General features: G+C 32.8%; 1 protein-coding gene across 2 annotated transcripts in view; it reads right to left on the bottom strand.

Annotated features, from left to right (window-relative positions):
• LOC110380291 (5-hydroxytryptamine receptor 1) overlaps positions 1–16977 on the bottom strand; it is a 137868-nt gene that overhangs the window by 89546 nt on the left and 31345 nt on the right. For both annotated transcript variants that reach the window (XM_064040051.1, XM_064040052.1), the window contains exon 2: positions 11389–11449. The gene's annotated coding sequence lies outside the window, so the exon portion shown is untranslated. The remainder of the gene's footprint in view (positions 1–11388; positions 11450–16977) is intronic.

Here is a 16977-nt window from a genome sequence, read left to right as displayed (position 1 = left end):
ATACCTCGGGCAGACATTGCAGTTAGGTAGAAACAACTTTGAGGACGAGGTGAATAGGAGAATTCAGTTGGGTTGGGCTGCATTTGGGAAGCTACGTCGAGTCCTAACATCGTCGATTCCACAGTGCCTAAAGACAAAAGTCTTCAATCAGTGCGTCCTACCTGTCATGACTTACGGAGCCGAAACGTGGACACTGACGGTACGGCTGGTCCACAAGTTTAAAGTCGCTCAGCGGGCTATGGAAAGAGCTATGCTCGGCGTTTCTCTGAGGGATCGCATCAGAAATGAGGTAATCCGTCAGAGAACCAAGGTCATCGACATAGCCTACCGAATCAGCAAGCTGAAGTGGCAGTGGGCTGGCCATATTAGCCGAAGAACCGATAACCGTTGGAGTAAACGAGTTCTAGAGTGGAGACCGCGCCTCGGCAAACGTAGTGTAGGACGTCCTCAGGCACGGTGGAGTGATGACTTGCGCAAGACGGCTGGCAGGAGCTGGATGCGAGAAGCCGAAAATCGATCTCAGTGGCGTGCACTTGGAGAGGCCTATGTCCAGCAGTGGACTGCGATAGGCTGATGATGATTACCTAAATACTGGAGTCATGAAACAACACTTCACACTGGTTGATTTCCCGAGCGGAAAACGCTCCAGCACGAAAAGAATGTATCATGACAACTTTGCCCAAACGCCCTACTAAGTACCCATCTAAATCACATAATTGGTAGACAAAAGTCGTCCCTACATCAATTACAATACAGGATATAATAAACTATCTAATGTTCTAGATTCAACCAAGTTAAGCCATATCTGCAAAAGTTTACGATTGGGCCATTAAAAAGGCACATTTGACCGAACATACCTAGTCCAGACCATAATCTTTATAGACACGATAAAAAGTGTCTCACCTGCCAGTCTTTTGTTCATTCATTCTTAATTCAAATAATTTTTATAATGGAGAAAACTGATAGATACCTTAAAGAAAGAAAAAAGGTGAGACTGGTGGTATAGAATAAATTATTTTAGGCCTTAAACCGAATAAAGAATTTAGGCTGGAACGTGAAACGAATAAAGTCAGGAAATTGTGTTTTCTGGATTTAGTGAAAAAAGTACCAAAGTAAAATGAATTCAAAGTGTAATCCCGGTCTAACACGTTGGTACTGCAAAAGAAAATTTTGGTTAAAGATACCAAACTACCTTTAGGTAAATACCAAAAAATAAAAATAAATCACATTAACTAAAAACAATCTTGAATACTTACATAAAACTGTTTCACGTCTTTGGCCTAAACCCAGTAACTAGAACATAAAACCGTCAACAACTATTAAAAGTAAATTAATTGTCACCCACAGAAGAGCACTCGTATTTAATTCTGCTAGTTTCATTGTTACAGAAATCTACAATCTACTACATTGTTTCTGTTCTCTACGAGGTGTTCTAAAAATATCTGTGAAATTTTCACAGATACGCGATAGGTATGTGAATTTTGTCTGTACATTTATTTTGACTCTTTTTCGATCAACAAATAATTAGGTAGCTAAATAATAAGGTAATAGCCATTTTTTAGTTTAACCTCTAATTTTAATATACCCAAAGATTTTTTTAATACCATTTACCCCTTTCTGCTTCTGGGGTACTTTTGTAAGACCTTTTGTAATAAGTTATATTCATATTAAATTACAGATTCAATTTTTGCAAATGGATTCCTTACCAAGGAACATTTAACCCTTACCCACTTCATGGGTATTTTTAACACCTCTACTTATTACTAGATTCTGCAATTCTACACCGTATATCGTGACTTTCTGCAATAAACTTCGAATGTTCCCGTTACAGCGTACGCGCATAGCTAATGAGATCGCAATAAAATAAATCAGCTTTGCTTGTAGTTAAGTAGGGGTTGCTAATTATTCGGTATGGCTAGATGTTTTAAAAGAACCTATACCTGTACTTGCACGGGTTTAAAAAAAGAAACAAAATTACAGCCTCTATTTTAACATTAAAATAGGATATAGTAAAACTACAATAAAGGTCTACATTTTGTATCTAAGTAAGTCAATCGATCATATACGAGTAGAAAGATTTCTTTTTGGCTTTCATCAAACGACTAAAATAGTTTGGTCCAAAATGTTGGCAACATTCTAATATTTCTAGATGATACTTGCGCAAAACAAATATCCAGCATCTGCTACAGACAATCTTAATAAAATTAATAATAATTGATCAGAGGAGAATGAAAACAATTTAATTTAATTTTGGCCACGTGTAAACTTAGCACAACTTCTTGTGTAATGTTTCGGTCAAGAACAGATAAGTCTATTGTTTCAAATAAATTAAACCGTTCATATATTATTAATAGGTATTTAAATTTTCCAATTTATTCACTATTCCAGCAGCATATTCCAGTGCAACAGAATTCCTAAAACAGCACCAATAATTTCCTGATTTAATTAATTCTTAAGACAGGTCAACGTATTCTAGTTCAACGACGATCCTCGTGCAATATAAAGGCAAATCTCTTTACGACCAATTTAAGCGGAGCTCCGAATATTAAATCTGTGAGACGTTTTTCCATGGAGAACAAAATGATTAGCGGAGGTGCCATAACGGAAAATCTCCTAAAAAAGTAGCGAGCCAAAATGTGGGTGTGCGGGGGACGAGGAACGTTACTGTCTCCGTCCTTATACGCCTTCTTTGGACCTGAACATTTTTTGTAATACCAAAAGTCGTCGACAAATGTCTTAAAGAACCCGAACGCCTCGTTAGTTCTTTCGTAACTGATTTTTTTAGTCATATCCACAGTACATATTTGAGCTAGAAGAAGGCTCCTGACCTACCTGCGTTATGGCATCTCCGCTCATCTTTCGTTACTCTGTGCATTTATCTCATAGAGCGGAGGTGGTAGTGAATTTGATTCACTAAGCTCTTGGTATACCGTGTTATGGATACTAAGATTTAGTGCAGAATTTAAAACTTCAATCTTGAGAAGTTTGAGTTAGTAATTTTATTTTATTATTTATTTTATGAAGTTTATTGAATTTACTTTAGGAAAATTGGTTAAATATTTATCGAATAAAACTAATTTATTTAGTGTACTTAAAGACGAGTTTGATACAGACAAATCTTACTTTAAGAAGTATGAAATATGTATGTATTTAGAGTCGCAAAAATACTGATGACAGTCACATCTTAAAATATATAAATTAAGCTATTATATTATTTAAGAAATTATGTCGCATTTCATACAAAGAAAAAATGGCTGAAAAAGAACTAGCAGTCTCACTGAGAATTTCAATTAACGGATCTAGTCGCATCTGGAAGGATTATTTTTCTCAAACGAACGTAAAAGTGCCGGAAGAATTTAATTTAGCACTGGAAGCAGTCATTACGAGATAAATCTAATTTTCTCTACCACTGTACTTATTTTTTATAACTTATGTAAAAATTTTAAACGTATGCAAAAATTAAAGTAAAGATATTTGTTTTACCCATTTTTGGTAGTCATAATTTTCTGTGGAATATCATTAAATCTGGTTGAAATCCAACATAAATCTTCATTAAAATGTAACAGGGATATCAATCTGCTAGGTATTCGATTTCAATTTGAAAACAAGTATTAAAAAAATTAAGCAACGATAACTTGAAATATACTTACTGCTAGTATATCCAAGGAATCTTCCATAAAAATCAGTAAGTATTATGAATATGAAAATTAGAACGTCGTAAAATAATATAAGACTTTTGTTAAAATAGATCATATTTACATTAGCTAAAGATACATTTTTCTTTGATAGAAAAAGGGCAAAAGCTTTCATACGAGTTAAAGTACGGATGCTGGTGAATTTTGTCATTTATGGCTTCCATCAAAATCTTTGGGTCCCTTTGAAATGTTTCGCATTGTGGTGATATAAAAAGGGTCGGTTTAGGATATAAACATTTATACTTCTGTGGCATTTCACATGTTTTGTGAATAAAACTCAAATGCTTTTAAGCGGCAATGGTGGTATATTTATACAGATTATGTGATTGATAGACAGGCTCTCCCGCTTTATAAGGGTTTAGTTTTAGCTTCTTATGTACTTTATATAACACACAAGTAAAGACATACACTCATACATAGAGGCACATCATTATTTGTTAAATACTAATTATTTTATTTTATTTTATTTTTTATAAATTGCTATTGGTAAGTTTCAATTGCGTGTATTTATTACACTGGTCAACAAATTATAATTTTTTTTTTGGTGCAAAGGTGAAATATACAATTTCTTGTAGGATATTAGATACGTAATCGAAGTCCAGAACATAAAGTTGCACTAGCACGCAGGGATTTAGAGATATACCCCTCCTAAAGTACCAAAAACGCGTTTTTTTATGAAATTTGATGTCATTTTTTGGGGACAGCAGAATTTTATAGGAATTTCTAACTAAAGCATCATATAGTACTACTTTCCCCGCATTAACCCCATTTTAATTTATATTTTTGCGAGTTTTATTTCCCGATATATACCATTTTATAACTAAAGTGGAGTTTTTTCATACTAACAGGCCAAATGAAATATAGGGAAGATCGAACTATCGTAGCTGTATACATATTTCATGAAAATTTAAACTCTTAACGTTGGAAATAAAAATGAATTTCAATCGGGAAGAGTGGTACTATATAATGCTATAGATAGAAACAAAAAAAACTATTTTGCTGTACTTCAAAAAAATCGTCAAATATCGTTAAAATCGCGTTTTTGGTACTTTAGGAGGGGTATATCTCTAAATCCCTACGTGCTAGTGCAACTCTATGTTCTGGACTTCGATTACGTATCTAATATCCTACAAGAAATTGTATATTTCACCTTTGCACCAAAAATGCTGTTGACCTGTGTTATTTATTTAGAAAGACAAACTAATAGAAAAAAAAAAAAACATTTTGAAAACCATCGTCACTGACAATATTTTTATCATACCTACAGCAAAACTCCTAAAACAGAAAATATCAAATAAAATAATTCAGCCCAGCACGAAAGTAGTGAAATTTTTCAATTATTATTTGCTACCCCGCAAAGGCTCGTAAAAACTTTCCTACTATTTTATACGGATGGGTCTTTGTTCGCAGTTTGGGAAACTTAAAAAGTAATTTTATTGTTGCTAAGTCATCCCCATTTGGTCGGGAAATTGTCGATATGGCCTTGAACCCGATACGGACAGGATTAAACAAAAGAAAATCGGTGTTTTTCTAGTAGACAGAAGTGAGTGATTTTCTTGACTTAAGAGTTCAATGTCATTTATTGATCCCTAAATTGGAATTTGTTGCGCCATTTCTTCCCATCCAAAAGTCAAAAATATCAGTCACTGTAAAAGGCTGAAAAGTTCGAAATAAACGACTATCATAGACTGTAAAATTTTCTATAAAATCGTAGTTTGTATTTACAGCAACTTACCCAAACTTTTATTTACCTTACATAAACAAACGTAAGTATCAAGTCATAAACCCTTCAAAAACATTCAAATAAGCTACTTACACTTAGCTCGTCCGTAAAAAGAATCGTAACATCTCTAAAGTTTAATCTAGATCCTTCTACTAAGTACACTTAAACCTAGCAAAGAAGTTAAGTACCTCTAGGGTACTTGTAGTTCACCGGTACCTAAGACTGAAGTGCCTCTGACCTCCACTTTACCTAACTTTGCTTTTTGCCGAATAGTTGGTAACATGGTGGCAACTTTCGAACTTCGAACTTCAAATATTAAGTGCTTTTAATTTCTTGAAGTTGGTATGGACACTCGAACTTTGGAATTAGAACTCTTTAATGTGTAATTAAGATTGGACTTCTTCCTTAGTTTTGAACGTAGGAAGGTGAGACTTTGCGATGAAAATGATTTAGTAATTAGTCAAACTCTTAGATTGTTTATAAGAAACACTGTCAACTGATCTTCAGACACCGACTTCTACAGCCATGTGAAAAGTTTTATTTTGTAACCTTCAGTGTTTTGCAAAGTTGTTTTTTTATATAGTCTACTCCTTTTTGGGAAGTCTGTTAAAAATGTACCATTTTAAACAAAGTAACCATTAAAATATACTTAGATATTAACAAATAACATAAGATTTCATATTAACCCAGCTGATCCCTTGAATATCTACAAAACAGCACACGTACAAAAAAAACAGATAACACTCTAAAACGGCTTTTCGGCCTTTCCAATACCACCCACTTCAGTTGTTTAAAAAGCACAGTTCACTCAAACATTAATAAATTCAATATGTAACAATGTAAACTAGCAGTGTTCAATGACTGCGAATCACACAGACTAAAAAACTGCAATTAATAACAATTCACATATTGACAGTTCGCTCTTTGTTTCCGTCACACGATTTTTATTCTGTTTTTTCATTCAAAGGATTGGTGCGTTTATGGTTTTATTTTTTTGGTTTCAGAATTTTTTTTAATGTGATCGAAATAATCCCACTTATTTGAGGCTTTTGTGTGTCATGTAGGCTTTTCGTTCAAATGAATGAAACAATTTTGATAAAATTTTGTTTGGAAATTAACCCCTTGTATACCGGTGCACGGATCCACGCGAGACTCAATTGATTTTCTATTGATCTGTAATTAGCGGTATTCAAGTAGTTAATAGACTAATAAAATAGATCAATTATTATGGGAGTCAGGAGAGCGGACTTGTGGAGTTAATCACTATCTCAAATAATTCAGCCGTTTTTGGCGTAAAGCGTAACAGACTCACAGTTTTTCTTTCTTATACTTAGAAATAATTGAAAGTTAGAAATAATAGTATGGCAACTACAGCCACAAAACATGGAGTTAAATCATATTTTGCATTCATCAATCGATTAGCATTCACAATATTTCTATCCCAACCTTTAAACCATTTGCTAGTTCCCATAATGTTACTAAATAGGAAGGTGATGGGTAGTGATTATAAGTAGTCGGCCATACTTAAAGCAGACCTTGACATGGAAAGTCTGTTTTGTATTATCCGACCTCGAGGATGGATCAAACTTCTATTATAGATTTACTTTATGAATGTCTACAGTAGCAATGTTATGGACAGAAATAGTCTTTTTGGTAGTGAGTTGACTTGTATGGTGAAAGTTCATGAAGAACATAAGTTTAAGATGGACTTTTAATTTTAAGACCTTTCTGTATACCTATGCTCACAAATAAATACATTGAATTGAAAAAAACTATTATTAATTATGGACGCGAAATCAGTGGTTGCAGCGGAGCAACAAACTACGAAGTCAAATTCAAAGTCACGTACGCGTCGGAAGGCACCACTTCACCTACATATGACCGTTTTGCTTATAACGTTTCGCGATTATTAAGTATAATATCTAAGAAGTAAGAATGAAGGTTGTCACTAAAAGTCTCAAGTTTTCAACATTTAATTAGTCCATCATTTCATGAGCATATGTACTTTCGTCCACTCTAGGTCAATGCTTTTTATTGGCAGTCCCATCTGTATAATCTAAATCCAGTGATCAGACAGTGAGCTTCACTGCGGTTTTGTGGTCCGCAGTAAAACTCGGTGGATCATCGTAAAACTGATGTTTTGATATGAGAGCTGGACTCGCCTTGGCCCTTTGTTGGAGCAAATTCTAAAGAGTTATCTTCAAATGATGGGCCATGAGATTAAGACCACTGAAACTACGATGACTGAAAAGGTAGGTGAAAAGGATTATTTGAACTCTGTTGTAGTTTTGGTGACTTGGTCTATAATATGGAACTACAAAGGTATCTAATTTCGTAAAAATAACTCTGTTATTTACACGTACAACTGGCGAAATAAGAAAGAATAATTCGGGTATTTATGAGGTAGCCCAAAAAGTATGTACCTATGCACTGATCGGTGCCACGAAATATGATTAACCTATATCAAAATTAAAAGCTTATCTACAAGGCTTCCTAAAAGGATTTATTTGAAAAACAACATAACGCTTATTCAAACCCTCCTTCAAATTTTGACCTACAAGCCAGATGCAGAAGGTCATCAAAGTATGGAAATTAAACATGACTTGCAATTTTATCCATGCGTTAGTTTTTATGAAAATTGATAATAACATGGTTTTGGTCGCAAAAAAAATATACCTAAATCATAATTATAAATCAAAATTATTTCCAATGATGCAAGGTGGGTCTTTGTAATTCATATATTCTTTTTCGTTTTATTTATTGGAACATTCAATCAAAAGTTTGGTGGGTAACCATTCACCCAATGATTACATTCATAACATGATAAAAGATAAAAGATAAAAGATAAAAGATAATTTATTTTGTTAAAACATGGGTGTATATGTTTACAAAACATAGGTATTGTTAAACATGAGGTGTTAAAATTAGGTAGGTTAGAGCCATACATGTTTTGCCTGTAATTGGCGTACAAAATTTTTTTTTACATAACTAGGCAGCTATATTATGTAGGTAGCTAATATCAAAGCGAAATGTCATAATAGTTAGGCATCATTAAGGTATTCATTAACTGTATAAAAACATTTCGTAATCAGGAACTCTTTTAATTTTAATTTAAATTTATTTAATGGTAGCTCCTTTATACATTTAGGTATTTTGTTATATAAAACAGGCGCTAGGCAGAATATGCTCTTATGCATCAGTGCAGTGTTGCATGGCACAATGCACAGTTTGTCTTTGTCTCTGCGAGTACGGCTACTTATATCAGCGAGGCGACTAAATAATTTTGGGTTGCTCTTAACAAATGTAACTACTTCATATATAAACAAAGAAGGTAAGGTAAGTATTTTAAATTTAATGAAAAACGGTTTACAGCTATCAGTATTTTGAAGACCAAACATTGCCCTAATGCATTTTTTTTGAGATTTAAATACTGTATCTCTGTTGGTCGAGTTTCCCCAGAATATTAGTCCAAATCTTAGGATGGAGTGAACTATGCCATGATAAGCTGTAATTAGAGCATCAGTGTCTATGACAGCTGAGAGTTTGTACAGAGCATATGCGGAAGAACTAACTCTTTTTGTAAGTTCCTCTGTGTGTGACTTCCAATTTAAGTTCCTATCAATGATAATGCCTAGAAATTTCGTTGTAGTAACTGTACTGAGTGATGTGCCTTGGTAGTTTATTTGAAAATTTGGAGAAGCTATTCGTTGACTAAAATACATTATTTTGGTTTTGGCTAGATTAATCTTCAGGTTATTATTATTCATCCAATCTATTAGAGATTGAATGGTTTTATTTATTTCGTCTTCGTGTGACGCCTTGCCGGTGGAATCTACGGTAACTGTGCTATCATCGGCAAAGAGCGTTACTGGATATGTGGTCACTAAGGGTAAATCATTTATGTAAATAATAAAAAGTAAAGGTCCTAATACGCTACCCTGGGGTACACCAAACATGACATTACGTTCATGAGAATGGAATATTTCCTCACATTTTTTTACTGTATTTATTTTAGTAACTTCTGTGTATTGTGTTCTATTTTTTAAATAAGATTCCATTAATTTGAGAATGTTGCCCCTAATACCGTAAGCCTCTAGTTTATTAAGCAGTATGTCATGACTAACATAATCAAAAGCCTGAGTCATGTCACAGTAAATAGCACATATAGGTACTTTAGTATCAATTTTTTTAATAATGTTCTTTAAAAAGTCAAAAATGGCCATGTTTATAGTTTTATTTTTCCGAAAACCTTTCTGTTCCTGAGTCAAAATACTATGTCGTTCTAAAAATTTGTAAAGTTGTTCATATATATATTTTTCAAAAATTTTTGAAATTACTGAGAGAAGTGCAATTGGTCTATAGCAGCTCATTGTTTCCTTGTCGTCTTTTTTAAAAAGCGGTTTAATAACGGCAACTTTTAATTGGTCTGGGTAAGTGCCTGTTGAGATGCATGTATTTATAATATAGCTCAAGTGAACACATATAATGTCAGCTACATATTTGATAATTTTTGTGGATACTTCGTCATGACCGACACTGTTAGAATTTTTTAATGATTTTATTATTTTGAACACATCCTGTGGAGTACTTGGCGCCATAAACATTGAATTGTTACATTTATTAATTTTTAAATTTGTGCTGTTGGAACTATTTATTGGTTGTATTTTGTCAACAAAAAAGTTATTGAATGAATTTGCTATTTCTTGTGGATCATTTATTTGTTTATTGTCAATTTTTATGGAATCAATTATGTTCTTAGGAATATTTGTTTTATTTTTGTTTATAATATCCCAAGTTGTTTTTGATTTATTAGTTGATGTTTTAATTGTATAGCAATTTTGAGCACGTTGTGTTAGTTTAATAATTTTTCTGTAAAGTTTATTGTATTTTTTGAATTTATTTTTATTTACGTCATTACGATTAAGTCTGTAATTCCATAATAGTTCTCTTTTCCGTTTGCTGCATTTTTTAATTCCTCGTGATAGCCACTTTGGTTTTTTGTAAACCTGAATATTTATTTTTATGTGAGGAAAACAAAGTTTGTATAATAACATGAAATCATCCATAAATGAATTGTAAGCTTTATTGGCATCATCCGTATTATACATTTCCGAAAATGATAGATTTGTTAAATAATTTCTAAATTTTTCTTTGTTTTCTATGTTGTAGTCTCTACGAGTAATATGCCATTTATTAATTATATAAATTTTATCAACTGGGAATTTGAGAAATTGTGCTGTGTGGTCAGATAAGCTAAATTCAATGACATCTGAGTAAGATTTTTTGTCGATATTGTGCGCAAAATTATCTATACAAGTTCCACTAGCGAGTCTGGTCGGCTGATTAAGTTGTAGTTTTAAATTATAATTTAAAAGCAAACACTCAAGTTCGAGTAATGTACTATTATGTTTCAGACAGTCTATGTTGAAGTCACCTGCAATTATGACGCTTCGCTTTTGTTTTAATACAATCAAAATACGTAACATTTTATCAAATTGTTCAAAGAACATACTTAAGTTACTAGACTTTGGTACTCTGTATATACAAATAACTATTGTTTTATAATTAACTAAATCTATACCACAGCATTCGAAAACCCCACTTATAGAACATTTAGAAATAGCTAAAATTTCTTTACAAATGTGACCTTTTTTTACGAGTATACAAGTTGCCCGCATCTGTGGTTGTTTTTCCCTTTGAGAATTATTATTATTAAAAACGTGTTCCAAATTACTTTTTGGAAATTGATAAAATAAAGAGTGATAAAATAACACTTTTTGCTTATTGGCAGTAGGTACGGTAGACCGCACATCAGTGGTAACTGTCATGCACCTTATGTTCATAGTAATAAGTACGATTTTCCTATAAAACTGTTACCACTGACCTAAAGTTGACTGTACCTACCCTTATGTATGTATAAAGCAATGAATGAATATTAAAATAAAATATATTTGTTGATTAGGTACTTACAAATTATTTTCTTGATTTCAACAAAACGTTGGTTACAGCTAAGCGTGAGTTGGTTGAAGAACTGAAAGAAAAAGAAAACATGAGTTAGTAAGGAGAATATTTCTACAAATAGTTGCAGAGAACTTGGCAAAATAGTTAACTAGACAGAAATATGTTCCCAAAATAGAAACACTGAGACGGAATAGAACGAAAAATAGATCAGTTCTAATTTAGTTGGCAAATGACTTATTTAGCTAAAATAACTGTTGCGCTTTCTCGTGGTTAATATTACAAGCCCTGTCTGTGGTTTGTGATATTGAAAACTTTTCTGTCGTTCCATTATTATTATGAAACTTTTTTCTAGAATTTAAGCACGGGTAAGATTTTGTTCAGAAATAATATGAATTATTTTTGATAGGCAAAAGTATAGATCCCACACGTGTATAAAGACCAAACGAAAAGAGAAAAAGAGCTCTAGAATTATTTCTAGCCTTCTTTATATTCTTACCCAATCATTTTTATGTAAATAGACAAAGAGTTTTCTTGGAATTTCTCTATAAAAATGAACAGAGAAAAAGAGCTCTAGAATGATTTCTAACCTTCTTTATATTCTTACCCAATCATTTTTATGTGAATAGACAAAGAGTTTTCTTTGAATTTCTCTATAAGATTTTAAAAATAGAATAACCATTACCTTATTGGTTTATTTAATCGTTATTAAACGCAACAAAACATACATAGAAATTTTTTTTATGTGAATAGACAAAGAGTTTTCTTTGAATTTCTCTATAAGATTTTAAGAATAGAATAACCATTACCTTATTGGTTTATTTAATCACAATTATATGCAATAAAACAAGTAATACCTAGACAATTAAGAATCTTAGTAATTTCCATGGTTGTAGGTAAAAAGCAAGCGACAATGTTTGTATAGCAACGGTAGGAACACCACACAAGTAGTAATAGCTAAGTGGGCGTCCATTGTTTTACTCTTTGTCCTCATTCCCATAGACTAGGGACAGTACAAACGGACTGACATGCTCTGTCTAGCTGTTGTTATTTATAGAGTTACCTATGTAGATAATATGATTTATAGTTATCAAGCTATTTCCTTTAATACTTCAAGTTAAGTTTCATAGGTTAAGAAAAATCATTGATCCATTAATGGGATTTTTATTTGCAGAACTGCATATTAAAGATTTACTTCATCACATTAATGTCATCGCAAAAGAAAAGGATTTAGGTATGTTATATTGTTTTACTAAAACTAGCTGTTCCCTACGTTTTCAGTCCTGGGACAACCAGTTCCCGGAACCGGGTAAAAAGTAATAGCAAAATTAGCGTATTCAGGCAAGTACCTAAATAAACTACTCAGCTTTAAAATCCTACTACTAGAATAGAGTTTCTCACTCATACTCACTACTCTAATTTACTGTAAAAACCTAATATGTAATCAAGTAAATACATCTAAAGTACACACGAAAATTAGTACCCAAAGTTGACCAGGTCAATAGTTTCAAATAATGTGAGAAACCTTGACACAACGATTAACATACATATTAGTGTTACGAGCCGCGATTATCTGTTACAACTACCCTCGACAAGAAGCCTTAAATTAGGTCAATATCTTTGTTGCATGTATAGTATATATATGTTTTTGTAAGGTCGTATGTTAGCTTCCTCAAGATTTTTATACTCTTTTATTTGTGTATAATTTTTTGATCGACTTCAAAAAGCTAGGTTTCTAGTTCGGTTGTGGTAACCTGACGCAAAATAGTGGGAATAGGCTAGGCAGATTATAATGATGAGTTCTTTTGTGGCTATTCCTCCATTCTAATATGTAATAACGAAATATCAGTCTTGAATTATACAAAACATGAGATGAAATAAGTAATTTTGAGAAAATTAGAGGTATTCACAATAATGTCGGGACACCTTTTCACACACGGTCGACTAGCCCCATGGTAAGTTATTAATTAACTTGTGTTATGGGTGCTAACACAACTGATAAACTACATATAGCTACATATATACATATTTATAAATACATATTGTAACACCCAGACCACGGCCAACAAGCATGCTCATCACACAAATGATGACCGAGCCGGGAATCGAACCCGGGACCTCAGGTTCGGCAGTCCGGCATGGTGACCATTGCGCCATCGAGGTCGTCAAAACAATACAACGGAAAAAAACCCCGATCGCTGTCGTACAATAAAAAAATTTTTAAAGTCAAACCACTAGATAATTAACAAAATCTTCAGCTTTTTAATATTGGTTCGGACAAAACATAAAAGAAATCACTCCATACAACACAGTACAGCTGATCACCATACATTATAATATACGGAACAAACGCAGCAACAAAAAAAACTATGTCCGGGGTCAAAGTGCACCGCTATACCATAAAAAGTATATTAAGTACTTATTAGCCGTATTAGCTAGAAAAACGTAACATAATGTGAGCTGTACATGAACGTGTTATATGGAAAAAAGTATAATATAATGAATGTATGACGTCATCAGAGAAATAGGGATAAAATGTGTATGACACTAACTTTGTAATTTTTTTAGGTAGAATGGGATGTGCTTATGGGAAATGGGATGCGCTGACATAATCATCGAATTTGTCTAAAATTTTTCCAACTATGTTGGGGTGTAACTGGATTCAACTGAGTGCATGAAAAAATGTTTTACATGGAGCGATAGCCACGTCAATCGCTTTGGTAAGACTAGTTGTCAGACTATCTGCGACTGACAAATATGTTTAAAATTCAGCCTTTAGATACTCACCGATTCAACGTTCCTTTAATGTTCTCCTACAGTGGCAAAAAAAATAGGTGATACATTCGTTTTTTTATCCGAATCAAAAACTTAATCACACAACCATAACATTTTGTCCTTCCTATTAACCTAAATTAATTACCTTCTCTCTCAAAAAATTGTCACGAAACATATCTGAAACTGCGTCAGAATTCAAGTTCTAAAAATCCATTTGTTTCTGTTTACAAATCCCGCCAAGATTATTCGTGTTAGAAAACATGGCGCCCAGTCGACGTGCTTGACAGAATATGATTAATGTCGCCCGTAGATTTGCAATTTTGCAACATTTGTAAACTTTTTTGATGCATTTACGAATCAAAATAGATGTTGGTTTGTATCTTCTTATTTGGTTGGGCTAATTGAAACATTTCTAAATTTTGAGCTGTAAAATGTTTTCTGATTGAAAATTTAATCCCTACTAATATTATAAATGCGAAAGTAACTCTGCCTGTCAGTCACGCTTTCACGTCTGAACCATTGAACTGATTATAATAAAATTTGGTACAGAGATAGAGTTGACCTTGAGAAAGAACATATGTAGGATAGTACTTATCCCGAAGTTTTGAGAAGTTCTCTTGGGAACGCGATAAACCGAACCACGGGCGAAGCTGCGGGTGGAAGCTAGTTTTCAATATGTAACACCAGAAAGTCACGATTCTCGAAGTGTTATTAAATAGCTCACGGAGGATTCAGGGTAAAACTTTGTAGTTATTTGTATGTTTCAATCAAAGCAAAAAAATCATACATAATTGTTTTGTATCTAATACATTATAAGTATATCTTATATATATCGATTACATTTAGCCCAGGGAGAAGAGGTAATTCAACTCTTGCCTACCTATGATAATAGGATATAGTCATTTCACCAAATATGAACCGCAGATACGGAAATAATGACATATTTTAATTTATAGGTCACATCAAGCTTGTCACACTACAATATTGACATGCCACTGAAATATTTCCACAAACAAAATATTCAATTTTCAGTGTAATTTATAAACTAGAAATTCAATCATATTAATTGTCAAACAATTGTTCCTGGTTTAAGTGTACCAACAAACTGTACTTTTGTAATAATTATTCCACATATTTTTTTGTGTGTCATTTGTTTTGTAGATATACATAGGTTAGTTTTGTTCGTCGAGCACTAAGAGTACTGCATATCAACAGCTTCTAGTATCATTATTAATCTCTCAGCTCAGCTATACTAGCTTCTGACGTTGGTTTCATTCGAATCTCGGAAGAACTATCTCCGCACCCGGATAAAAATAGCTTAGAGCCTTCCTCCATGATAGGGCTATCTAAGACTGAAATAATATTTCAAATTAGAGGCTAAGATTAAAAAACTCAATAAAAAACTCTTCTGCCATATAGTATCGAAGTTATCTAATTATCTGTTTTACAATGCATAAACAAGTTAAAGACTATTTTTTTATCGATATTAACCACAGCTTAAATAACTTACGCAGACCTAGCACGAACTCCCAGACTTTGCTAATTTCCTTTTTATCGTTTATTTACACCAAACTTTCATTCCTAATCTTTGAAACTAAATTAATAAATTATACCCAAGTAGAATCTTATCAATTAAATATTCAACAGCTTATTAACATATTCATTCTTTTGCGATGAAAACGACGAAAATTCTCTTGTTTTTTTACTGATTTTGGGAGTTGAGTTTTCTTGTTGACTCTGGTTAATGCTGATTATGTTTTTGGTCCTACCATTTTTCAAATGTTCCTTGAATACGGAATGGCCCTTTCTAGGACTGATAATACTATACATGGATATTTTTTTGAAAATGAAACATATACAGTGGCCCGTATGTGAACATAAAAAGTACTTTTACTTTTTGCTAGACATGTTTACACTACAAAAGTTAACACGAAGAAAAACAAAACCTTGTTAGGGATATTACAAAGAGGTCAAAAGTTTTAGGTAAATATTGAACTATGTCCAAAAAAGAGAGATAAAACACTTATCTTGATTCTAAGCTCGTAATTCTCAAACTTGACCTCTGAAGTCTAAAGAATAATTTGAACTTAATCAAAATTTATAGGCCGCTGTACAGAGCTGGGGTAACGGGACATTTTTTTTTGTCCTGATCAAAAATTTACTGCTGAGAGATATTTTTTTACTGGGAGGCTTTTAGACTTGTTCTAGAATTAGTAAGTTAAAATAGTAAATCATAAAAAATATATGATTTCGATAATTTCAAACGTGCTTAAGTCACTTTAATACATGCCATGTGTAAAAGAAATAATTTTATCTCCCTGAATTGATAAAAGTGAACTTTCTCCCCGTTAGAGTGCATAAGAATAAAATAAACTATTTCGGACAAATTGTTACAATCGTAAATTGATTCACTGTATACTGCCTAGATAGTTATTGGTTCATCAAAAAGATACGATAAAAACGTTCAGAAAACAAATTCTGCTAGAGGCCCATTTCCACAAAATAATCCGCCAAAATATTAAAAGGAGGCATTAAAGCCTCATCAATGTAAACAAAGACGAAAAAGAAATTGATCCTCAAATACTTTTAGAAGGGAAACCGTAGTACCTACGAAAATTTTATGAGAACATAAGCCTATAGCCAGGGGTGACCAAACTTTGGAAATCGTGCCCATCGTGCACGATGATAGGAGACTCTATTATTTTTCGTCTTACTTGCAGTTCCATTTATATAATAGGCACAACAATCTTCATGACATAAAAATCATTTTGTTGAAATGATAGTTTTTTACTTCATATTTACAAGATGCTTTTGCAACTTGTGGTA

This window comes from Helicoverpa armigera, chromosome 21, assembly GCF_030705265.1.
Source record: "Helicoverpa armigera isolate CAAS_96S chromosome 21, ASM3070526v1, whole genome shotgun sequence".
In the NCBI taxonomy this organism is placed as follows: Eukaryota; Metazoa; Arthropoda; class Insecta; order Lepidoptera; family Noctuidae; genus Helicoverpa; species Helicoverpa armigera.
The sequence above is the reverse complement of the archived record's forward strand: the minus strand, read 5'-3'. Positions and strand labels throughout refer to the sequence as shown.